The sequence below is a fragment of the Cnephaeus nilssonii genome (genome assembly GCF_951640355.1).
Source record: "Cnephaeus nilssonii genome assembly, chromosome: 4".
Taxonomy (NCBI): Eukaryota; Metazoa; Chordata; class Mammalia; order Chiroptera; family Vespertilionidae; genus Cnephaeus; species Cnephaeus nilssonii.
The window spans coordinates 86527737-86552818 of NC_137075.1; the positions used below are offsets into that span (position 1 = coordinate 86527737).

The 25082-nt window shown below is 40.4% G+C and overlaps 1 protein-coding gene and 1 pseudogene across 8 annotated transcripts in view; both read right to left on the reverse strand.

Moving 5' to 3' along the window:
• The window catches only part of NUMB (NUMB endocytic adaptor protein), a 145993-nt gene that overhangs the window by 99963 nt on the left and 20948 nt on the right, over nucleotides 1-25082 (reverse strand). For all 7 annotated transcript variants that reach the window (XM_079769162.1, XM_079769161.1, XM_079769163.1 and 4 more), the window contains exon 2: nucleotides 779-907. The gene's annotated coding sequence lies outside the window, so the exon portion shown is untranslated. The remainder of the gene's footprint in view (nucleotides 1-778; nucleotides 908-25082) is intronic.
• On the reverse strand, nucleotides 3481-4467 carry LOC307098309 (cleavage and polyadenylation specificity factor subunit 5-like; annotated as a pseudogene). The gene has a single exon. The product of its transcript is annotated as a cleavage and polyadenylation specificity factor subunit 5-like (transcript).

Here is a 25082-nt window from a genome sequence, read left to right on the forward strand (position 1 = left end):
TTATGCAACAATAGATATACTAACACGTGCTCATGAATACACTTTGGAGAATGCATAGAGACTACAGTTTGGGTAATATTATTTTATTTAAAATCTTTTTTTTCTTGAAATATTAGTTTGTATTATATGTAACATTATACTTAAAATCATTTTTCTTGAAATATTAATGTTTACTGCATGTAACTTTATATTTAAAATTGCTTTTCTTGAAATATTAACATTTACTGCATGTAACATTATTATACTTAAAATACTTTTTTTGAAATATTAATGTTTATTGCATGTAAAAAAAATAAAATGCATAAAAGAGAAAGAAAATATTTAATTACTCTAAGTTTTACCACTGTTGGTTTTTTTAATATATTTTTATTGAGTTTATTTATTTCAGACAGGAAGGGAGAGGGAGAGAGAGAGAGAAACATCAATGATGAGAGAGAATCATTGATCGGCTGCCTCCTGCATGCCTCACACTGGGGATTGAGCCCACAACTCAGGCATATGCCCTGACCGGGAATCAAACCCGTGACCTCCAGGTTCATAGGTCGACGCTCAACCACTGAGTCACGCCCACTGGGCAGTTTCACCACTGTTAACATTTTGACATGTATTTTACAACCAAGAAAATGTTTTGCCCCACCAACTTAGATTCCAACTGTTTTGTTTTTACCAAGATAAAGGATTAAATTTTTAAAGATAGTCAAATGTTTCCATCTAACAAGAAACAGAAAGGAAAAACATTAGCATCCATTCTATTTTTCTTACTCTCTCTTTCACTTACCTGTCCTAAGTCAGGTGTCTGAGGATGGCTGGTCCACCAATATTCCAATCTCTGGATATAGATCAAGATCTTTGGTTGCAAGAACAGAGGCACTGGCTCTCTTCCCTAGAAGTTGCTTAAGGCCCAAATCTGAAATTTTCAAACAAAGAAAATGCTTAATATAGACATCTCCTTTCAATCACTTACAATTCCATCTCTACAACTAAATAGAGGCTGATAGAGTGGGTTAAGATTACATGGAAATGAATGCACAGGCTTCACTAAAAATGGAGTTGGGTGATGTGGATTCAACTTCCAGTTCTACTTCTTACTAGCTATATGAACTTTGTTAAAGCACAAATTATCTGTGCCTAAGTCTCATCATGTGATGAAGATTAAGAAAACATGATCAAAACTTTGAGCTGGAACTTAGAAGACCTGTTTCTAAACTCAGTTATCATTCTGCATTGCTATAAGAACTTTGATATTTCCCTGGTCTCAGAAACATCATCTCTGAAAGGAGAGGGTTGCATTAAATAATGGTTTCTGACATCTAATCCTTGAACAGGTGCCATCCATGACCAAGCATGGGTGTAAAGTTACAACTGTGCTTACTGTGAGATTGTCCCTCGTACTCTTTTGGTGTTAAAATGAGATGATGTGACAGACAGTAGCTGTTTTTTTGTTTGTTTTATTTTTATTGATTTCAGAAGGAAGGGAGAAGGAGGGAGGGATGGAGAGAGGGAGAGAAACATCAATGATGACAGAAAATCATTGACCGGCTGCCTCTTGCATGTCCCCCACTGGGGATCGAGCCCACAATCCAGGCATGTGCCCTGACTGGGAATTGAACCTTGACCTCCTGGTTCATAGGCTGACGCTCAACCACCGAGCCACTCTAGCTGGGCAGTAGCTGTTTTTTAAATACCCCAAAGGCTAGAAATAAAAAGCCTATAGCCCCATGCAAACAATCTAAAATTCTTTTTAGAAATTCTAGTTTCTGTATGATTTACATGAGCTCTAAAATTTCTTCTACTTCTAACATTCTGAATATTCATTCACTACTCAGAATATATAGCAAAGGCTTATATGATCCTAAGGAAAAATGAGCTAAAAACTGGAAGACATTAGAAACTTATTTTGTATGGACATCTACTTTCAGATAATAACGTTTTTAAAAACCCACAGACTAAGAAAAGCTAAATTTCATTTCCAATAGATAGATGCTCTTACAAAAAAATTTCAGATGTAATTTGCAAAATGTATTTTTAGCCAATGTGTTTCACTTCATTTCTTCATTGGCCTGATTCTAGAACAGACTATAATGCTTTTGATGTTTTACTTTCAGTTTTAACAGTTGTGTTCAAAGAGAACTAAATACATACATACACACACACACACACACACACACACAACCACAGGGTACAATAGGTGTAGCAAATACTTTTCAAATATGCCAGAAATCACATTGGGTATGTTACTAGTGAAAACACTTCACAAGTATTTCATTATAATGAGCCAATATAATTAAAGCAATATTTATATTTTGTCCATGATTACATTTCACATATTTCTTCCTCCATTACAGCACAATAAATTTAAAAATCTCCTTTATCATATTGTAACTATTTTCAAGGAAACCAGAATTTCAATGATACTAAAACATGGAGCCATAATAAATTATGAATGTTAATAATTTTCCAATATTTTCAGATTGAAGCAGGCTAGGTGCCATATTGAAGAGGAATTATGAATACAGAGCATTACTGAAATAGGACCAGAAAGAAAATATAAATTTCTAAAAACACAACTGGAAACACAGAACTAAATAAAAGGCTGCTGTTTCAAAGATTTGGCTTGCCAAATTTTCCCCTATGGATAAATGTTAAATACCCATGGAACATTTTACACTACCTCCAAGATTGAAAGTCTTCTGCTAAAAAAAAAAAAGTCTTCTGCTAATACTATGAACACAAATTAACTCCCAGATTGTTTATGCTCCAAGTAGCTGCCACTAGAGCAACAAATCAAAGACAACTTACACACACCATTTAAGACTTATGCAGACCTAAAAACAAAGAAATTTGACATACTTTCCACAGAAAATATGCCTATGGAAAATATTATATTGTTTATTTTTAAAAAACAGCATTCACTTCAACTTTTTAAAACTAGAATTGCTATGTTAGAGTAAGTACAAAGAGAGGAGGAAATCTTCTCAATTACAAATTAGTCTTTCTAGTCAACACTTAACTTTTAAATTTTATCTGAGTAGATAGTTACTTTCATCGTATCTGATGATTCTTATCTCTTTCACCTCCTACCAACTTTTCTAAGATTTCAGACCCATCTACCAGCCAAGTTCATTTCTGGATGCCATTCAAAAAATAGGTGTTTATACCCTACCCCCTCTTAGAATATGAATGAACATTAACAGCTCTTACAATTTCATTTCACCAAGGCCAAGTGTGATGTGCTACTCATTTTGGATGAGTAACTCCAAATTACTCTTCTCAAAATGGCAGCACTCATTCCTTGCTACTCATAAAGTGCGGGAGCTTGTAAGAAATGCAGAATTTCAGGCCTTATCTTAGACCTACTGAATGAGAATTTGAATTTTAACAAGCTCCTCAGGTGATTCATACACAACGAAAATTTTGAGAGGCACTGTCCTACCTAGTTCACTCATTCAGGCTCCCCTCCTCCTACTTTACAGTTCCTCCTTACCAATTTGGCATTTAAGAAATCAGAACCTTTTTCTTTTGTGCATATTAATAACGACCAAAATGTAATGAGGATTCTTTTGTTTTTAAGTCCACTTTCTTTAATGTACAAAAACGTATGAGTAGAAACAAAAGCAAATTAAACATTATCACATATGTTTACACCACTATCTAGGTTCTTCCTATCAACGTTACTATTCAAACAATAGAAAGCAAGTGGCAATTTGGAGGGGGGGCGGGGAAGATGAAACAAAAAATCTTTTCTACCATGTTTTTTTCTAGACTGTGCAGAGCTGTGCTCACGGAGACGGCTTCTTTTACTTCTCCGCTGTTCAGGAATTCAGCTGTATATAAAACTGAACCTGCTCAAAAGCTGAGGGAGACTAGAAATGATGGGTCCATATTCTGGTGCGTAGTCATACAGTTCAAACAACGATGCAGCTACCAGCTTGTAATTTTTAGAGACTGCAAACAAGACTTTCTCTTGAAGTTGAACCAAAAACAACTTATGTTCCTTCGGTTTTGTAATATGTGCAGGAATATATGGATACTGAGGAGGTTCAAAATTTGGTCTCCACCAGTTACCAATGCAATAATCAATGGCCCAGTCTTGCAGGACTCCATCTTGACGGCCTAGTATGTCTGTCATTAAGCGTTTTAGTCCCTCAACTTTGTCTTCTCCTAGGTTAAGTTCACCACCAGGTAGTTTGAATTAAGTTGTACCCAGCTGTAGGAGTAGCACATGGGGTAGTCGGTGCTCATGTACAATCAGAACCCCTTCTACATCCTCCTCATTCCAATTTTATCAAATTCCTCCCTCATGTGTTGAAATCTGGCTGCAACAGAGCTTCCTACTCATAGAGGGGCTCTTTTGTACCAAAATTATAATTGGTAAGAGGGTATAGGTTGATGGTGCGCTCCAAGGTGAGTGGGCTTGGTTTGCTGGATGTACTTGCCGAACTGGCTGGCCCCCTCACCCCCCCGCATCCCCCCACCCCCTCATCCCCATCCCGACCCCCGCCGGCCGGGATGCGAGCGATAGGGCGGCACCAGGGACATGCTGGCAAGTATTGGCGGTGAGCAGAAAGCAGGAGAAGCAGGGAGAGTTTCTCGGTGCGGGCAGTGGTTGTCTGCGTCCCCCTTAGCAGCAGCCGCCCGCCATTAACATGAGAGCGCTTGAGGATTCTTTAAATAAGATTACACAGTTTCTCGGGAGTATGCCCGCACCTTTCCCATACCCCTCCTTTTCCCCCCCAGAAGCATTACCTGTGCTTTTCTCCTAAACTCCAAGGAGTTTGCTCCTTCTTTTGCTTCTGCACCTTGTTTCCTGAGTCTACACAGCTCATCTGGCTCACTTCTACTACCTCTGTAACTTTCTAAATAAACTTTTTCTTATAATTAAAAAGAAAAAGGTTACATAGTTTCTTCCCAACCTTCTTTTCATAAAAGACTATAATAAGCTCCATGAAGCCAGGCACTTCATAGTATCTTCAAGACCAAATCAGTGCCAGGCAAATATTTGTGGAGGGAACAAAACAGATAGCAGATGATCCCTAAACTCCTCCAACTCTTCACAAGGCAGATTCACTATTGAGTTCATAAGGCTCAATACTTTTTTTTTAATTTCTTTATTGATTAAGGTGTCACATATCTATCCTCATCCCCCCATTCCCATCCCACACCCCTCCCCACGGATGCCCCAACCCCCTGTTGAACTTAACCATTGGTTAGGCTCGTATGCATGCACACAAGTCCTTTGGTTGATCTCTCCCCCCTCCCCCCACCCTCCCCTATCCTCCCTCTGAGGCCCGATAGTCCGATCGATGCCTCCTTGTTTCTGGTTCTGTTCTTGTTCATCAGTCTATGTTGTTCATCATTTCCCCTAGATGAGCGAGATCATGTGTCACTAGAGATATACTTATAAGAACTGAATGTGAGACGAGCAATAATAGTTATGGTGACAGGCAAATGAATCAGTCTGTAGTGAGTTTCTTTCTGGACCAACAGTTCTTTTGAGACCCAATATCAATGTCCACCAGTTCCTTATGTGTACATGTCGGCACTGACCACTCAGCTCTGGATGGCGGACAAATGGTGGTAATGCAGGTCCGACTCCCTCTGGTTTGGTCTCGGCTGGACCCAGGGGCACGGCTTCACCCAGACCCAGGGGCACGTGGCCTCACCCGGACCCAGGGGCGCGTGGCCTCACCTGGACCCAGGGGGTGCGTGGCCTCACCTGGACCCAGGTGCGCGCAGCTTCACCCGGGCCCGGGACCCAGCCTCACCCGGATCCAGGGGCACACGGCCTCACCTGGACCCGGGATCCAGCTTCACCCGGACCCAGGGGCGCATGGCCTCACCCGGACCCAGGGGCGCGCGGCCTCACCCGGACCCAGGGGCGCGTGGCCTCTCCCAGACCCAGGGGCGCGTGGCCTCACCCGGACCCAGGGGTGCGTGGCCTCACCTGGACCTAGGTGTGCGCAGCCTCACCTGGACCTAGGTGTGCGCGGCCTCACCCAGACCCGGGACCCAGCCTCACCCGAATCCAGGGGCACACGGCCTCACCCGGACCCGGGATCTAGCTTCCCCCGGACCCAGGGGCGCGTGGCCTCACCCGGACCCAGGGGCGCGTGGCCTCACCCGGACCCAGGGGCGCGTGGCCTCTCCTAGACCCAGGGTCGCATGGCCTCACCCGGATCCAGGGGCCCACAGCCTCGCCCAGACCCAGGATTCAGCTTCACCCGGACCCAGGGGCGCATGGCCTCACCCGAAGGCTCAATACTTTTATCTTATCATTATATCATTATTAATATACTAGAGGCCCAGTGCACGAAATTCGTGCACGGGGGGGGGGCGAGGAGGTGTCCCTCAGCCCAGCCTGCACCCTCTCCAATCTGGGACCCCTCAAGGGATGTCCGACTGCCCGTTTAGGCCCGATCCCAGTAGGATCGGGCCTAAACGGGCAGTCGGACATCCTGCTCACAATCCAGGACTGCTGGCTCCCAACTGCTCACCTGCCTGCCTTCCTGATTGCCCCTAACCGCTTCTGCCTGCCAACCTGATCACCCCTAACCACTCCCCTGCTAGCCTGATTGATGCCTAACTGCTCCCCTGCCAGCCTGTTTGCCCCTAACTGCCCTCCCCTGCAGGCCTGGTCCCCCAAAACTGCTCTCCCCTGCAGGCCTGGTCCCCCCCGCAACTGCTCTCCCCTGCAGGCCTGGGTCGCCCCCCAACTGCCCTTCCTTTCAAGCCCGGTCACCCCCAACTTCCCTCCTCTGCCGGCCTGGTCACCCCTAACTGCCCTACCCTGCAGGCTTGATCGCCCCCAACTGCCCTCCCTTGCAGGCCTGGTCCCTCCCAACTGCCCTCCCCTGCTGACCATCTTGTAGCAGCCATCTTGTGTCCACATGGGGACAGGATCTTTGATCACATAGGGGCAGCCATCTTGTGTGTTGGAGTGACAGTCAATTTGCATATTATTTTTTTATTAGATAGGATAGAGGCCTGGTGCACGGGTGGGGGCCAGCTGGTTTGCCCTGAAGGGTGTCCCAGATCAGGGTGGGGGTTCCCTTGGGGCAAGGAGTGGCCTGGGCGAGGGGCCTGTGGTGGTTTGCAGGCCGGCCACGCCCCCCGGCGACCCAAGCAGAGGCCCTGGTATCTGGGATTTATTTATCTTCTATAATTGAAAATTTCTAGTCTCGAGCGGAGCCAAGCCTCCTGCTCGCTCCATGGCCGCAGCCATTTTTGTTGGGATTTATTTATCTTCTATAATTGAAACTTTGTAGCCTTGAGTGGAGGCCTGGGCCCGCCAGGGTGTGTGGAAAGCTTGGCTTCCTCCATTGCCAGGGAAACCCAAGCCTCCTGCTCACTCCGTGGCTGCAGCCATCTTGGTTGGTGTTAATTTGCATACTCGCTCCTGATTGGCTGGTGGATGTAGCGGAGTGGTGGTTAATTTGCATATTACTTTTTTATTAGATAGGATTTTAGGTGAAATGACAATGACACTTCCTCTGCATATACACTCTCATTCAAGTAGCTAGCAAACTCAACTATCCAGAAGAGCTGTGCACTCAGAGCTTAAGGTAGCCTAAAATATACAGAGCTGGAAAAAACCTGTACATAAAAAAATAAAGATTACATGCTGTGATTAATTTCTTCAAAACCAGAAGAAATAAGTGCTTTTAATCCTTAGCTCAAGTTGAAATAGAGGAAAGGAACAAAAAGAAAAATATGGAAAAGACAAAAAAAATTAGAGACATATAGCAATAAAACAGAGTATTAAAAGCCATGAAAGGTTTTAAAGAATGTGATTTAGGGACTAACAAAAGCAAAAGCGGCTACAAAGGCCAAGAGCAGAATACAAATGGAAGCAGCATCTACTTCAATAACCTCTAGTGATGACACATAATGCAAGCAATTTTTAGAGCAAGTAAATCCTAGAATATCTCATGGGGTTATTGTATCATTTCTCTCATCTACCATATCCTACATATCTAAATTAACAAGGAACAAGGAAATACGTTCCTAACCCTTAGAGATCAATAAAAAGCAAATTAGGCTCAATATGTGCTTTGTTTTCTGTGGCAAGTATTGGTCTAACAAAAGTTTTAATTGATCTCTATGAGATTTTCATTTTTTAAAAAGGTTAAAGTACAATTTTGATGCCTCACCTACCTTCTACACCTAATTTTCCTAACTACTTACAATAATAAACTTAGTCAGAAACACAGACAATAGTGTGGGGAAGGCCTAGGGTGGGGTGGGGTTTAAGTGGAGGGGAGGGGAGAAAAGACAAAAAAATGTAGTCAAAAATATAGATGTAATTAGTTCATACTGAGATTTCTATTTCTAAAAACATTTTCTAGAAATCTCTCAATATGCAAAAAAAACCTTAAAGTTAAATCAGGATGGGGCAAGGCTGCCATCAATGGACCAAAAGACTACTAAAACTGAATATAAAATGTAAAACATCTATACTGCAAAAGACATTATGAAGAAAAGTTAAGAGACAAATGATAAGTTGGAAAATTATCTACAATATAAAACAAAGATTTAATTATCCTTAGTATATAAGGAGTTTTACAAATTAATAATGATACACAGACAACTGACAAAAGAAATAAAGTCATAAGCACAAGTTGTTCAACTTCCCTAGTAGTAACCAAAGAGATACAAATTAATATCATTTCATATTGACAAACACTAAAAAGATCAATAATATCCAGTGTTTTATAAGGTATAAGGAATCTAGCACTGATTTTTTATTTATTTTTTAATTGATTTCAGAGAGGAAGGGAGAGGGAGAGACAGAAACATCAATGATGAAAGAGAATCATTGATTGGCTGCCTCCTGCACGCCCACACTGGGGATCGAGCCCGCAAACCCAGGCATGTTTCCTGACTGGGAATCAAACAGTAATCTCCAGGTCGACATTTAACCACTGAGACACGTCGGCTGGGCCCTATTTACTATTATTAGGACTGTATCTAACAATGGTTTATCAGTATAAAAGTTTTGAGGAAAATAATCACATTTCAAAATATGCCCATCCTTTAACCCAACAGTCCTAATCTACTTCTAAAAAATTTATCCTAAGTAAAGGGATGTGTGCAAATATGTATGAACAGAAGAGCTATTACATATGACTAGCACATAGGTATTCAATAAATACCTGAATAAATGAACCATAGTATACTTTATAATAGCAAAGATTATTAACAGAAACATCTACAAATAAACTATGGCATATACAGCTATTAAAAATAATAATGCATATCTATAATTATTGATTTACTTGAGGCCCGATGCACGAAATTCATGCAAGGGGCTCTGCCCTCGCAGCCCCTGCTGCCTTGGCCCTCACAGCCCTGGCTTCGTCTGGAAGGTCGTCGGACAGTCGTTCTACTGTTCGGTCTAATTAGCATATTAACTCTTTATTATATAGGAAAATACATCTAAAATAAAATATGAATGTTAGAAAAATAGTAAAACATATGGCAGTTCCTCAGAAAAATTCAACATAGAACTACCATATGATTCAGCAATCCCATTTTTGGGTATATACTCAAAAGAATTTTAAAAAGGGACTCGAACAGATATTTGCACACCAATGTTCACAGCAGCATTATTCACAATAGCCAAAGGATGGAGATAATCCAAGTGTCCATTGACAGAAACACATAAACAAAATGGTATATATACATAATGGAATATTTAGCCTTAAAAAAACAATGTTCTGACACATGTTATAACATGGATGAACCTTGGAGACATTATGCTAAGTGAAATAAAGCAGACACAAATGGACAAATACAGAATGGGAAAAAATAGGTTTACAGATGGTTCATATGGAAAATAATACAGTAATTAATAAATAATATAAGAATAAATTGTTTCACATAATCACAACTGTAAACCTACTTTTGCCCCACACTGTATTATATAGTTCTGTGTATATGAGATATTCAGAACAGTCAAATTCAGAGACAGAAAGAAGGAAGGTGGTTACAATGGGCTGGGGTGTGAGGGAGGGAAAATGGGGAGTTACTGTTCAATGGGTAGAGTTTCAGTTCTGGAGATGGATGGTGGTGATGGTTGAACAATGTAAATATACTGAATCCCACTGAACTATACACTTCAAAATTGTTAAAATGGTAATTTTATGTTATGTATATTTTATCACAATAAAAAAACCAATAATGCAAACCATAATAACTTCTAGACTGGAATGAACATTGTGTTTATTTTTGAGTCCTAAAAAATGAAATTAAAACAAACAAATAGAAAAGCCCACCAAAACACTACCATGGTTATTCTTGAGCCTAGTCCTATTATTTAGGACCCCCCCAACACAAGTCATAAAAAATAGTACCAGCCTGGGGTGGGGGGCGGGGCTAGAAGAGGTCAATGGGGGGGCTGGGTTGGGCTAGAAGAGGTCAATGGGGGAAAAAGGGGACATATGTAATACTTTCAACAATAAAGATTAAAAAAAAAAAGAATAGTACCAAGTGTGAATATTCACACTCAGGTTCAAAGCATAGCTCTGTAAGTTAGTTTGCATATACTGTATACTCTTAATAATGAGACATTGAATCAGAGCTAAAACATGTAGCTTCTTTGCCTAATTTTACAATTACTTGAGATTAAACCCATGTAAATTAACTTTCTTTTCTTTGGCAAAAAACTCAAAGTCTCTAGTAGAATGCAAAAGAAGAACTCAAATAAAAATACCTGAAATATCTGAATATGCATATTAGAAAGTCTCCAGAAAGACTTTATCTCAAGAGTAAACTATTGAGATCTGAGCCTTCAAGAATACATAGTTTATGGCCAAAATAAGTAAAAGGGGGAACCAAATCTGACATAAAAGTAAATATCAAGAATAGAAAGCCCCAACCAATCCCATCATCCTGTTCCTTGCATCCTTAGAGAAAGGTGTGACGCCGGCATAACTTGAAATGTTTAGTTAGGGCATACCTAGGGAATTCATCCCATCAAGGAGTGGCAGGTACTTAAGGACTGAATCCAAATTTTGTCCTAGCTGAAACTTCATTGAACAGGATATTCCAGGTGTAGAAGCAGTGCTCCTGCTTAGCCAGGTGCACTCTCACCTCATGGGATGCTGCCTTCTGACTCCCTCTTATAAGCAAAGGAAAGCCAGGTCAACATACCTAACCTCCAAAGAAAACCAATTGCTATCTTGAGCTGTGAAAAATCAACAGTGAAATCATTTAGGTCACAATCAGCACTTAGAGAGAAAGAGAGAAATAGAATGGAAAAGATGAGTGCATTACATGTAATAAGTAAAGGTGAATACTGATTCTCATTTTTCTTTCAACTGTGGGTATGTACGCTGGAGGGGTCACCATAAAAAAATGTTTAAAACTCATTCTTGTAGAGCAGTGTTTCTCAACCTTTCTAATGCCGCGAACCTTTAATTCATACAGTTCCTCATATTGTGGTGACCCCCAACCATAAAATTATTTTCGGTGCTACTTCATAACTGTAATTTTGCTACTGTTATGAATTGTAATGTAAATATCTGTGTTTTCCGATGGTCTTAGGCGACCCTGCTTGCGGTTCTCAACTTGTGGGGCCCACAGGTTGAGAACTGCTGCTGTAGAGCCTAAGACCGTTGTAAAACACAGATATTTACATTACAATTCATAACAGTAGCAAAATTACAGTTATGAAGTAGCAACGAAAATAATTTTATGGTTGGGGGTCACCACAACATGAGGAACTGTATTAAAGGGTCGCGGCATTAGAAAGGTTGAGAACCACTGTTATAGAGAAATGTTTATACATGTACACTGATGACATAAACAAGAATATGCTTGTAATACCAACAAAATGGAAAACTACAAATGTGCATCTTTAGGAGAAAAGATAAATTGTGGTATAGTCATACAATTAATACATGTATCTGAGAAAATAAACCAGTTACACATATCACTATAGATTACATAAATTTTAAAATAGAATGTTGAAAAGAAACCATCAATAAAACAAAAAGGAAGCTCATGGTATGGGAGAACATATTTGGCAATGATACATCTAATATAGGGTTAATATCCAAAATATATAAGGAACTCATACAACTTAGCAAAAGGAAAACAAATAATACAATTTAAAAATGGGCAAGCCCTAAGTGGTTTGGCTCAGTGGAAGAGCGTTGGCCTGTGGACCAAGAGGTCCCGGGTTTGATTCCAGTCAAGGGCACGTGCCTCAGTTGCAGACTCCTCCCTGGCCGGGGCCCTGTTGGGGTGAGTGCAGGAGGCAACCAATCGATGTGTTTCTCTCACATTGATATTTCTCTGTCTTTCCTTCTCTCTTCCACTCTCTCTAAAAATCAATGGAGAAATATCCTCAGGTGAGGATAAAAAAAAAAAAATGGGCAAAGGACCTAAATAGACACTTCTCCAAAGTGGACATACAGATGGCCAAGCGACATGAAAAAATGCTCAAAGTCACTGATCATCAAAGAGATGCAAAATAAAATGACAATGAGGTATCACCTCACACCTGTCAGAATGATCAGTAAAAGACAAGTGCTGGTGAGGATGTGGAAAAAGGGAACCCTAGTACACTGCTGGTGGGAATGTAGACTGGTGCAGCCGTTATGGAAACAGTATAGAGTTTCCTCAAAAAATTAAATATGGAACTGCCATTTGACTCAGTGATCCCATTTCTAGAAATATATCCTAAGAAACCAGAAAAACCAGTCAGAAAGAATGTATGCACCCTTATGTTCATAGCAGCACAATTTACAATAGCTAACATCTGAAAACAGCCCAAGTGCCCATCAGTAGATGAGTGAATAAAAAAGCTGTGGTAGCCCTAACTGGTTTGGCTCAGTGGATAGAGCGTCGGCCAACGGACTGAAGGGTCCCAGGTTCGATTCCAGTCAAGGGCATGTACCTTGGTTGCGGGCACATCCCCAGTAGGGGGTGTACAGGAGGCAGCTGATCGATGTTTCTCTCTCATTGATGTTTCTAACTCTCTATATCTCTCCCTTCCTCTCTGTAAAAAAATCAATAAAATTATTTTTTTTTTTAAAAAAGCTGTGGTATATTTACTAGTATACCATGGAATAGCATACAGTAGTAAAAAAGAATCTCTTATCCTTTGAGACAGCAAAGAGGGACCTAGAGAGTATCATGTTAAGTGAAATATGTTAGTCAGAGAAAGACAAATATCACATGACCTCACTCATATGTGGAATCTAATTAACAAAATAAACTGATGAACAGAATGGATCCAGAGACATGGAAACATGCAACAGAGTGCAGAATCTTGGAGGGAAGGTGGGAGAGGATGGGTGAGTAGGAGGTAATCAACCACAGACCTTATATGCATATATGCATATCCAATGGACGAAGATAGTGGGGTGGTAAGGGCCTGGGGCGGAGGGCGAAGGACAGGGAAGGTGGAGCAGGAGGGGGTCAATGGGGGGAAAAGAAAACATATGTAATACTTTCAACAATAAGATATTTTTAAAACAATTTATATATCATCAAAAATAAATAAATAAACAAAATATAATTTCAATTAGCCAAAGCAAGTAAGAATATATATGGTTCCATTTTTATGGTTAAAAAATAAGCAAAAGTAAACAATATATTTTGGAAATACATAGAAATTTGGGGTCAACTTAAAAAGAAGGGAATGATAAATGAAACAACATTCTGAAGAGCTTTATCCCTGGTGGAGAGACAGGTGAATGAAAACCAAGAAGAAATAAACCATTAAGAAATATAAGATTTCTTAAGCTGGGGGATGGGTTCAAAGGTACTGGTTTTATTCTATGCTTCATTATTTAATATACAGTACCACATTCTTGTCTATGTATCAAATACTTCATAGTAGAAAGGGAAAATAGAAAAGAATAGAGAGGGGAAGGAGAGGGAAGGGAAAGAAAGCGAAGAGGACAGACACCCATAATGTAGGCCAACATAAATCTTCCACCTTCCTCTAGAAAGTAACATAGATTTCTGTTAAATACAGGTTCCATCTTGAAACCCACAAAAGTTGAGTTATTTTAAGAGCATAAACCTAAAATTAAATGCAAGTAGGTCACTTACCTATCTTCGATTTTAAAAATTAAGATAATGTAATATAAGAGAAAAAAAGTAATTTTCAATAAAATCATATTTTAATCAGTAAATGCTCAAGTATAACCATCCTGGAATTCATATTAATAAGGAAATAGACACTTGCACCAATACATAAAAATGCTATGAATGTGACAGCTACAAATGTAAATTAACCCAATAAGTTGTACTGGAAAATCAGATACCATGAGGGGCAATGCACTGGTAATATGATTTTTCTGAAAAAGTTAACAACCATTGTTAAATTTCTGAACAAAACAAATAAAGTACAATTTGTTTACGCAACAGTTGCATTCCTGGAAAATCCAGTATCTATTAAAATCATGCAAAAATACTTTGTGTTTAAATGTAAAACAGAATTAGGATCAGATAAGTACAAGTTTTTCACCTACAAGGAGGTCTGGCGGAATGTCCGAAAATCATGCAGAACTCTCTCATACCTTGTGGTATGTATGGCATTCCTGGCTCCTGCTCACTCAAAGCCAGTGCTGCAGCCACCCCGCCCAAATCACTGTGGCAACCGAAAGTGTACCTCAAAGATCCAAACACCTAATAGGGGAGGTACTGACACTTAAGAACCAGTGACGTCAAGAAAGGCTAGATCCCAGTGTAGTCTCCACACCACAAAGCTGAATGTAATGATAGATTTCTAACTTTGGCAAAGGAGGAATCCTCATTCTGTGAAAAAATTCATTATTAAGGAAAACAAAAAGGCAGACAAAAACCTAAGGATAATCACCCTAAATAAAAGTGATACATCAAACCAAAGGTGGGCAATCTTTTAACCCATATGATAGCAACCCATATGTTGTTTTACTAGATAAAACAAATGTCCCAATTGAAGAACACAGTAACTCTCAAAAAGTATGTTATAATTTACAAAGCATTTTCATTTTAATTTTAATTGGTTAATTGCAAACTTTAATTACTATGCTTATAGCAATTCTATGAGATAAATATCATTATTCTTTTCATATTACTTATAAGGAGAACTCTCTCAAAAAGGTTAAAGTCATATAGTTAGTAAACTGACACAAGACTTCAAAACCTGATTTCAAATCCTGTGTTCTTCCCATCAAACTATACTGATCCAACATCTTCTACTTAAACATTCCAGAATCCCACAGTATATCTGACAAGAGTTAACAAAGTCTCTTTTAAAATCTTTCAGTTTGGGAGTGCATTTTCCCTTTCACTAAAGACGGAAGAGTGCATATCCCTGGCTGAGCTGAAACATAAAAGTCTCGCCAGTGCAGAACAGAGCAGAGCACGGATCCACACACAAAGCAAAGCAGACTGGCACTGAGCAGAGCAGAGGGGAGCACACCAGAGAGGAGCAGAGCTGTCTGCAGGAGAGGGGCCTGGCTCCAGGGCAGCCTCGGAGCCTTGCTGTTTTCACAGCCGTGCTGTATCACAATTGAGCTGTTTTGCACTTAATAAAGTTTCCTTCTTCAATGCATCCCAAATTGGGTATTCCTGTTGGTGTTGAATTGGCACCAATGACCATCAACCAGATACCATAAAATGACACATCTTACTTCCTGAAATAACTTAGACTTAGAGGTAGTTAAGAAACTTGCCCAAGCTCAAATAACAAATGCAGAGCCCGACCTGAACCCCTATTTTTAAATCTCTAAAACCATGCTATTATATTCTACAATCGCTAGCTCTTGAAAGCAAGCACAATGTTTTTACTTCTTGGCTTAGTCTGTACAAGCTGCTATTTACAAACTACCAGGCTGAGTAGTTTAAACAGTAAATAAACCTTTATTTCCTACAGTTCCAGAGACTGGGAATTCCAAGATTAGGGTATCCACAGATTTGGTGCCCTCTTCTTAATTCATAGCTGGTCATCTTCTCTCTGTGTCCTCACATGGCATAAGGGGGCAACAGAGCACTCAGGGGTTCTTTTCAAAGGGCACTAATCCCACTCATGAGGGATCCACCTTCTTGACCTAAAGGCCCCACTTCCTAATACCATCACACTGGGAGTTAGGATTTAAACACATGAATTTTGGGGGCACACAAAAAACAACCCTTTAGTTAGGGGAGACATGCATAACCATTAAAAACTTTGTAAAATATTTTATTTTATTTTACTTTATTTTATTGTTTAAAGTATTACAAATAGTAGTACATATGTCTCCTTTTTTCCCCAAGGACCTTCCCTTGCCTCCCCTACCCCCTTATCCCCCCACCCCCAGTGTCTTGTGTCCATTGGTTAGGCTTATATGCATGCATACAAGTCCTTCAGTTGATCTCTTACCTCCCACCCCCCAACCTTCCCCAGCTTTCCCGCTGTAATTTGACAGTCTGTTCGATGCTTCTCTGCTTCTGTATCTATCTTTTTGTTCTATAAAATCTTGATTAACCTCTAACATTGTCACTAGATCAATCCTCGCAGAAACACTTAAGTTCATCTGAGAATGGGTACAAAATGGGCTGGCATACTGAATTAGCTCTCATTTATGACAGATAGATTAACTTTAAAACTTTAAAAGATACTGTGCCATGACACTTACTTAATAATATACTTCCATGGTTCCAAACACCTATATGCACACAACAGTTTACAATATAAGACAAAAATAAATGCAAAGGCATTCTTAGGACTTGATATAAGAGAAAAAAGGAAGTAATATGCTTATTATTTCAGCTGAAGAAATAAGGAAATTAAGATCATATATCAGCAAGCCTAATCTTCTTAGACACATCTCTAAAGGGCAGAATAATATGCTCTGGCTTCCCTAAAAAATAGTAGATGATAATCTACAAGACACTAATTCAACCCCAAAATTCAAGAAGAAAAAATAACTTAATTGACATTTATATTTTAAAAGAAAAAAATGTCATGCTTCTGAATTCATGGGTAAAGTTTAACTCACTGGAGTAGAGTGAAGGCTTCAGGAATTATAATATGTAAGCATATTAGTTATAATCTAAATATACAAACTAAAAGTCTATCTTTTATTATTTTATCCCTCCTTTTTGTTCCTCTTTCCCAAAGATGATTTTTACCTGTCATAACTATGGTTGTCTAAGTAAAAATCTCTAACTCAAACAACACATATTTCCTCACTTATATACAGTCTTATATTCCTTTTTCCTTACTTAAAATTCACTCCATTACAACTTCCACATCTCTAGACACATTGCACTAATTTTTTTTATTAATAGCTAATGGAAACTGCATGCAATAGAGCTTAAAAGAATATCAACTACCTGGATATTTCTAAAATATGACCACAAATACAAACAAAGCATTTCAACCTGTTGTTATATTGAAAAAAAAAAAAAGTAATTTATTCTAAAAAAAAACCCTCCAATTCAAGGTTGCTAGGGGCATAGGTTAAAATTAGATATAAATGTCTTACCCTAAAGCCTCAAGACATGCCAATCCCCAGACACATTTACAGAAATTTCAAAGTGATTGACAAGAGTTCTGACACACACACAGAAACCAACAAGGAAGTATAGGACTCACTTGAAAATATAATAGCTGCTATATATATATATGTCTGTGTGTGTATATATGTACATGCATGTGTGTGTATGTATATCACTTACTATATATTAGGAACTATTCTAATAATATAAATACAAGTGTATATATATTTCATCAACACAAAGAAACACTAAGAGGTCAGAACTATAATTCCAATTTTCAATATGAGAAACCATGGCTTTGAAAGATTAAAAAGGCTTCTAGTCAAGATAGTGTAGGACATTCACCCAAATAACAATCAATATATAAATGTATCAAATATATATGTAAACAATAGCTGGCTCAAAAAAATTAATTTAAATACTTCTCAGTGATACGGAAAATAAATGCAAAAAGGTGACACTGAAGCCTGAGGCCTCCTCGGCTCCTGGTCCAGAAGCAGAGCCCAAGAGACTTTATAAAGTGTCCTTGTTTTATAGACAAAGAGCCAGAAGCCTAGGTTAGGTTAGCTAGTCACACAACTAGTTAGCGGCAGAGGTAGGTCTATCACTTAAATCTTAAGTGATAGATTACTAACTTTATGCTTGGTTTAATGAAGCACACTTTTTATTCTGAGTTATTCTTCCTAAAGACTATTTTTAATTCCTTTTCAGAACCTTTCAATTGTGTCATCCCAAAGCTGGAAACCACTCCCTTCCTAGTGGTAGGAAAGTCCTGTGTCTGGTTGATAATAGGGAGGCTAAATTTGAGAGATCCTACATCACAAAGTTTGCTTAGACATGGTCAATAACTTTAGTTATAAAGACACTTTCTTTAACTACGGGAAACTGACTGCTTAGTATTGGAGCTGTCGGAGGCAACTAGTTAGAAACTGGTTTTTGTAACTTTATTGCATTTAAAAATAATCTTTCAGATTATCATTATTGATTTACTGGGAAGGTAGAAAAGGTTCAAAAGTGTTAGCTTCTTATTTCCTTAGGTAAGGAGGATATATCTTGTAACATTCTTTTAAACATGATAGGAATGTTTGCTAGGTGTAGACAAACTCAGCAGTTACAAGTTTTCTGAGCTTCAAAGAACTTTACAAATGCTAATGATGCTTATGCACCATTTTTCTCCCATTAAAAAAATAGAAACAAAACATAAGTAGAATCTAAAACCAAAACATTTTCAGGCCATAGTTCTCTAAAGCACTTTTTAATATGGTTACATATGTGCTAGAACTTAAACTGAGGTATAATTTATATGTACTAAAATTCACTTTTAAGTTACACCTCTGAGTCTGAAAAACACATACAGTCATGAAACCACCACGACAATCAAGATATAGATCAGATATAAACAAGAGAAAACACCCCCAAAAATGTCCTCATCCCTTGTAGTCAAACCATCCCCGTACAACTTGGCAACCACTAGTCAAGTTTTCTGTCCCTTTAGTTTTGCTTATTCCAATATATTATTTAAAAAACCCACATTCAAGCCAAATGGATATGTAGCTTTTTGAGTCTGGCTTCTTTCACTTATCATAATGCATTTGCTATCCATCCATCTTGTTATATGCACTGACAAATAGTATTCCACTGTACAGACGTACCAAAGTTTATCAGTTCACCAGTTGAAGTATATTGGGGGTTGCTTCCAGTTTGGGGCATTAGCATACATTTATGTGTGACTTTTCATTTCACTTAAGTAAATCCTTAGCAGTGGGGCTATTAGGTCATTATAATAAGTGTATGTTTAACTATTCATGAGAGCTTGCCACACTGTTTTCCAAAAAGACTGTACTAACAGTGAATAACAGTTATTTTTTCTAAGTTCAGATCTTGTCACAAATTTCATAGAAAGATCCTAAATGGATCCAGTTATTTTCAGAGGAAATTATTTTCCTGTGTCCTATTTATAGAAAGAAGTTAACAAAGGAAGTTGGACTTGAAAATTATTAGTCTTTAAAATAATGTTATGTTTGAGATCACACTCACAAGCTCTATAGGTCACTAACTCTGTGTGCGTGTGTGTGTGTTTCAATCCATTTGGCTTGAATGTGGGTTTAAACTGCTTATTTAGAATGTGAGATCCTACAATATACAAATGCTATATTATAGAATTGTACACTTGAAACATAATTTTATTAACCAACTGGAGGCCCGGGGCACAGATTCGTGCACCAGTGGGGTCCCTGGGCGTGGCCTGCGGGGATCAGGCTGAAACCTGCATCCAACATCCCTGATTATTGTGCAAAGCAGCAGAAGGCCAGGGAGGAGCCGCCCCAGCTCATCCCAGCACCCATCATCCCAGTCAGTTGAGCAGCGCTCCTGCTGTGGGAGCGCATTGACCACGTTGAGCGTCTGCCCCCTGGTGGTCAGTGCGCATCATAGCAACCGGTCGACAGGTCGTTCAGTCACTTAGGCTTTTATATATATATATATATATATATATATATACACAAAAGGCCCAGTGCACGAAATTCGTGCACGGGGGTGTGTGTCCCTCAGCCCAGCCTGCACCCTCTCCAATCTGGGACCCCTTGAGGGATGTCCGACTGCCCGTTTAGGCCCAATCCTAGGATTGGCCTAAACGGGCAGTCGGACATCCCTCTCACAATCCAGGACTGCTGGCTCCCAACGGATCGCCTGCCTTCCTGATTGCCCCTAACCGCTTCTGACTGTCAACCTGATCACTCCCTAACCACTCCCCTGCCAGCCTGATTGATGCCTAAATGCTCCCCTGCCAGCCTGTTTGCCCCTAACTGCCCTCCCCTGCAGGCCTGGTCACCCCTAACTGCCCTCCCCTGCAGGCCTGGTCTCCCCCAACTGCTCTCCCCTGCAGGCCTGGGTCCCCCACAACTGCCCTTCCCTGCAACCCGGTTGACCCCAATTTTCCTCCCTTGCAGGCCTGGTCCCCGCCAACTGCCCTCCCTTGTAGGCCTGGTCCCTCCCAACTTCCCTCCCCTGCTGGTCTGATTGCCCACAACTGCCCTCCCTTGCAGACCTGGTCCCTCCCAACTGCCCTTCCCTGCTGGCCATCTTGTGGTGGCCATCTTGTGTCCACATGGGGGCAGCCATCTTGTGTGTTGGAGTGATGGTCAATTTGCATACGACTCTTTTATTAGATAGGATAAACTAGAGGCCTGGTGCACAAAAATTCATGCACTCGGGGGGTTCCCTCAGCCCGGCCTGCACCCTCTCACAATCTGGGACCCCTCAGGTAGGGTCCGTAGGCCTGGCCTGAGATCAGGGTCTATCGGGGCTTTCCTTCCCCGGGATGTGGGCAGCTGGCCCCACCCCTGCCACTGCCACTGCTTGCCATCTGTGCAGCACTGCCCCCCCTCCCCTGCCACCAGTGGCCTCCCTCTGCAGGCGACAGACATGGGTGCAATGGCTTGGCTGGCCTGGGCCTCCCTCTTTCTTTGCTGGGGGGCAGGGCCAGCCCTGCGAGGGGCCGTCTGCCTACCTGATCACCCCTAACCGCTTGTCTACCTACCTGATCACCCCTAACCGCTGGTCTGCCTATCTGGTCACCCCTAACCACTCTGCCTGTCTGCCTAATTGCCCCTAACCACTTGCTTGGGGGCGGGGCCAGCAATGACTTCCAGTTGGTCAGCCTCTGGTCATTACTGGTCGTTACAACCCAGTGTTTTTATATATTAGGATGTCACTCCAATAAATTCAATGATTTTTTTAAACCACTAAAATGAAACACAAGAATGGGAGATTCCAAGTGGCTGAGTGTGTATAAATTCTGGTCATTTTGGACATAAATAAAAAGGAAGCAGAAAGAAGAAATACATATAATAAAAGATTTGATCTTTCCAACTCACTCTTTTTTATCCAGTTTAGATTTCACAGTTCATCAATATACTCACTGCTCACAATCAATTCAATGTTTCCCATGTCTCTTTCCTCTCCCTCTCTCCTAGCACCTCCAACTAACCTTCAAGACTGCAACAGACCAGTAGAATATTGAAGAAAATCACATATCCAAGGAGACCAATTACTGCCATAAATTCACAATTAACAACCTCAACCACAGCAATATTACCCTAAAAGCTCCCTGTAGTGGCTGTTTTATATATTTCCCCCAATCCTTAAATACTTCACCCCTCCTCTCTATTTCTCCCACCACTTTCAATTTAAGACACTTTCATTAAGAAAATAGAAGCCAGAGGAAAGCTCCCTATTCTTTCCACAAGCAAATTTATAACATCCCACCCAAACTAAACCAATCATCTCTTTTTCCCCTACTTTAAAATGAGTAAGCATCTCTGATGATTATTAAAGGGCAACCAGAGTTTGCTCTTTATATTATCTCTTGCACTTGAAAATTTCTTTCCTTCCATAATTCACTCTCTCCTGTATCATCAATCTTTCCTCCTTTATAAGATCAGTCCCATTATCATGTAAATATGTACCAATATCTCCCTCTATAAATTTTTTAAAGTATTCTATCATTCCCAACTCAGCTATGCTCTATCTCCTCCCCCATTTCTCAATTACCCTTTGCAGCCACAATTCTCAAAAAAGTATCAACTCTCACAGTCTCTAATTTCTAACCTTCATTCTGTATTCAACTACTCCAAACTGGTCCACTTCCACAAGTTCATTGAAACTGCCCCTTAAACAGAGCTAAAACAGATGGAACACTTAAAGGGATGAATGAAGAGACTATTAACAAAAGTGTGGGCAGAATTAAGGTAACATTTTTTATTTTAAATGTATCATCTTTGTCACATATTCTCAAATGGTAATTTTCCTATGTATTTATCTTCTTATTGTGCATCTCTTTCCACTACTCTATAATGCTCAATGAGGGCAGAGATTATTTTTTTTGTTTTGTGTTGCTTTGTTAATCCTCACCCTAGAACATATTTTTTCTATTGATATTTAGAGAGAGTGGAAGGGAGGGGGAGACAGAGAGAGAGAAACAACAATATGAGAGATAGACACATCAATTGGTTGCCTCCCACATACACATGCATACCTGGGGATCAAACCTGCAACCGAGGTATGTGTCCTTGACCTGAATTGAATCTACAAACCTTCAGTCCACAGGCCAACACTCTAACCGTTGAGCAACCAGCTAGGGTGAGCTTGTTAATTCAATTCAAACACCACTGAAAACCCACTACATGCAAGGAACTGTGAGTTATCCTATATAATAAAAGCCAAGTGTGCAAATAGACTGAACAGCAGAATGACCAGAGGAACAACCGGTTGCTATGATGCACACTGACCACCAGAGGGCAGATGCTCAATGCAGGAGCTGCCCCCAGCCTGCAGGCCCCAGGCCAGCCAAGGCAGATGCCAGCGGGGACCCCCCCCGATCACCCCGCCGGTCACCCTGCAGAGGAAGGTGACCAGCGATGGCAGCAGGTGGCGGGGCTGGCGAGTGGGCGGCGCCAAGCCGGCTAAGGCAGGTGCCAGTGGGAGCCCCCTGATCACCCTGCCATTCGCCCCACAGATCGGCCCTGATCACCAGCCAGGCCTAGGGACCCTATCTGTGCCCAAATTTCATGTACCGGCCTCTAGTAAAAAATAAGGCAAAGTGCCCTGGCTGGTGTGGTTCAGTTGGTTAAGCATCGTCCTGTGCACCAAAAGGTGGTGGGTTCGATTCCCAGTCAGGGCACATACCCAGGTTGCAGGTTCGATCCTGGTCAGGGCACATACAGAAGGCAACCGACCCATGTTTCTCTCTCTCTCTCCCCTTCCTCTCTCTAAAAATCAATAAAATTTAAGAAAAAAAATTAGAAAAACAATAAGGCAAAGTGACAAGGATCCTGTTCCCTGTATGTACATAATCTAGGGAGAAAAGATATAGTTAATTATAATGCAAAGCAGACAATATGTCATGCAGTATTGCAACAAAGTGCTATGGAATCAAAAGCGAAAAAGATAAAATGTAGAGAAAATGATGAATAAAAAAGCCTTCATCCTAGCCAGTTGCTCAGTGGTTAGAGCACTGGCCCTTGGATTAAAGGGTCATGGGTTTGATTCTGGTCAAGGACTTGTATCTCAGCTGCAGGTTCAATCCCCAGTCCAGGTCGGGCGAGTGCGGGAGGCAACAATAGATGTGTCTCTCTCACATAGATGTTTCTCTCTCTGTGTCTCTCCCCCTCCCTTCCACTCTCTCTAAAAGTCAATGGAAAAATATCCTCGGGTGAAGATTAACAAAAAACAACAACAAACAAGCAAGCAAACAAACAAACAAAAAAAGAAAGAAAGAAAAATTAAAGAAAGCCTTCACGTTAAGAAGATGGTTCTATTAAGCTTGGAATGAAAAAGAAAAAGCATTCAAAGCAACCAAATAATAGCCTTATTAAAAGGAGAGAAAGTAAAGGGCATATCACTTTAAGTTCTCTTGAGTAAAAAATACACACACACACACACACACACACACGCCATTTATTGAATAGCACACCAAAGGGAGTATGAAATGGGGTTGCAGGCATGGAGAGCATTCAAGATATTTAATATTACACTCAACCCAAATTTCAAAGTAATTTAATTATACGCTTCCAGAAAGAAAAGTCAAGTATTTTAGCGGTATTCTCAAGAGTCAGAGTCATAATTTTACTGATATTAACTTATAATACTTTGTTATTCATAAGCCTTATAGAATCTTATTAGCAGTTGGTCACATATTCATTCAATAAGAATGTATTAATTACCAATCAAATCCCAGAGAGTTCAACCAGTACTTCAGCACTATACACAAAATCACAGCCGAAACCAGTTTGGCTCAGTGGATAGAGCGTCGGCCTTCGGACTCAAGGGTCCCAGGTTCGATTCCGGTCAAGGGCATGTACCTTGGTTGCGGGCACATCCCCAGTAGGGGGTGTGCAAGAGGCAGCTGATTGATGTTTCTCTCTCATCAATGTTTCTAACTCTCTATCCCTCTCTCTTCCTCTCTGTAAAAAATCAATAAAATATATTTAAAAAAACAAAAAAACAAAATCACAGAATTTTAAAGGTTAAGAATGATTTAGAAGAATAATCAACATAATTTTAAAGAATAACAAAATGCGGGGTGGGGCCTCACCATATGAGTTATTTAAAAGTTTATTACAAATCTACAGTAAACATAGTATAGTACTAGCTAAGGGACAGATAACTAGAGCATAAAAACAGGCCCACATGTATATAGAAATATTAATTAAAATCCTCACTGAAGATCAGTGAGGAATGGATGCTACTCAATAAGTGGTGTTGGTATTATTTATTTGCTATATGAAAACTGAATTATATTCATTATAATTATTAGAATTTAAATATTTCAGAATCAAATCCCCCCCCCCAAACTTTAAGAGTATCCAATCCAGTACCATCCTATATAATAAAATGGTGATATGCAAATTGACCGTCATGCCCTCACACAAGATGGCCACCCCCATGTGGTCACAAGATGGCTACCACAAGATGGCCAGCAGGGGAGGGCAGTTAGGGGCGACCAGGCCAGCAGGGGAGGGCAGTTGGGGGCTACGAGGCCAGCAGTGGAGGGCAGTTGGGGGTGACCGGGCCAGCAGGGGAGGGCAGTTGGGGGCTACGAG